This window comes from Oratosquilla oratoria, chromosome 18 (assembly GCF_046742065.1).
Source record: "Oratosquilla oratoria isolate Oo_2021 chromosome 18, ASM4674206v1, whole genome shotgun sequence".
In the NCBI taxonomy this organism is placed as follows: domain Eukaryota; kingdom Metazoa; phylum Arthropoda; class Malacostraca; order Stomatopoda; family Squillidae; genus Oratosquilla; species Oratosquilla oratoria.
This window is the reverse complement of record NC_134794.1, coordinates 12,167,218-12,169,032: the sequence shown is the minus strand read 5'-3', so window position 1 is coordinate 12,169,032 and position 1,815 is coordinate 12,167,218.

The following is a 1,815-nucleotide window of genomic DNA, read 5'->3' as shown; positions in this document are numbered from 1 at the left end:
GTTGAAAGTGTCGAGTGGTGAAAGTGTTGTAAATGTTGAACGTTGAAAGTGTTTAGTGATGAGAGATGAAAGCGACGAAAATGAAAATGATGAAAATGAAAATGATGAAAATTATGAGTGTTGAAAGAGAGAGTGTGAGTGAGTGAGTGAGTGAGTGAGTGTGTGAGTGTGTGTGTGTGTGTGTATTCACTTGGTCTTTGGATCACGTGTTGGACCCGTGATCGACAGCTATTTCCCTCCTGGAAGAGAGCTCAGAGCTCGTAGGTCCGATCTATGGGTAATGCTATGACCTTACACACACACACACCCAACTCCCCGCCCACGAGAGTCAGAGTAACGACCCGAAGCGCAGCGGTACCGAAATAATTTCGGTCCTGGGCAGGATTCGAACCAGGAACTCCAGGCCACTATCGTGGCAGTTCAGTGCTCTACCAACTGCGCCACCGGGTCTCGTGTGTGTGTGTGTGTGTGTGTGTGTGTGTGTGTGTGTGTGTGTGTGTGTGTGTGTGTGTGTGTGTGTGTGTGTGTGTGTGTGTGTGTGTGTGTGTGTGTGTGTGTGTGTGTGTGTGTGTGTGTGTGTGTGTGTGTGTGTGTGTGTGCGTGCGTGTGTGCGCGTGTGCGCGCGTGGTTACGTGCCTAATGCTAGTTGTCGGTGTCTATGCTTCCTGACCTCGCTTCCCAGTGACATACCCCACAGACTTTGTCCTGAATAAGGTCACACAACACGAGTCCCTGTCCTTGGTGGTCTCCCACCCCCCTCTCGACTGAATATGATCGCCTGGCATTTGAAAGAACAAAGTATGTAAGGTACGTCACCTCGCCGACGGGGTTTACTTTTTTTCGTAGGTGGTTGTCAGGTGTGTTTGGGGTCATTGCATGTCCGTGTTGTCTTTTTCACCTACCTTGACGGGGCGACGTGTCGTCCTTGACAAGGTGAGAGAGCTAAAGAACTCGACACACGATTTCCTTAATGGATAAAGAAATAGATATTGAAGTGAGTCAATGTAAAAGAAAGTAGACACGTTCAAATAAAATCTTCACTGTCGCAACCACAAACAAACAATCGAGCACAGAGCGAAGTAACACAAAACACAGTTTCCGACAAGACTTTTGACCACGATTTAACTGAAACTTCGGTTCCGCACTTGGCAATACCTGAGGCCGAAATGAGTGGATTTCGAAAAAAAAGTCACACTTCGCCCATATTAATCCTACTGCTCCCAACGATTAAGCTTTTAAATTACCGTAAAAAAGGAGAGAAAAATAAAGGACGACTATGAACAAACACCTGAATTCTAGGGAGAAATCTATTTTAATTTTTAAAAATAAATTCATAAAATATAATCTGATTTTTTTTTTATATATATTTTCCAGCATACCTTTTTTTGGATAACCCCAAGAACCAGTTTCGACAACCCCTTAGGGTGTAAAGGCACAACTTTAAGAATACCTGCCCCCACCCCACTTGCATTAGATGATTTTACCAAAATTTTATTCAGCCGAGGGGATTTTTTTTTGAAGAATATTTTCTTGTATTTTATTTTCCCCTGACTCGAGCACAGTCATTGTTGGACTATTCATAGACGACATCACAAACTGAGCAAATTTTTCATTATTCCTCTCATTTCCTATTGTCTGGGAGTGTAAATTGGCGTACCTGCCAAATAGTTACCCTGCTCTCGGGTTTGGGATCGAGCATGCACTTCAGGACACTCAAGAGAGTCCGTTCTTGAGACTTGGTGAAAACTCCTGACATCAGGAGGTTGAAGGCAGGTCCTCCGAGCGAGCAGGACCTCAGGAAATGTTCCATCTGGT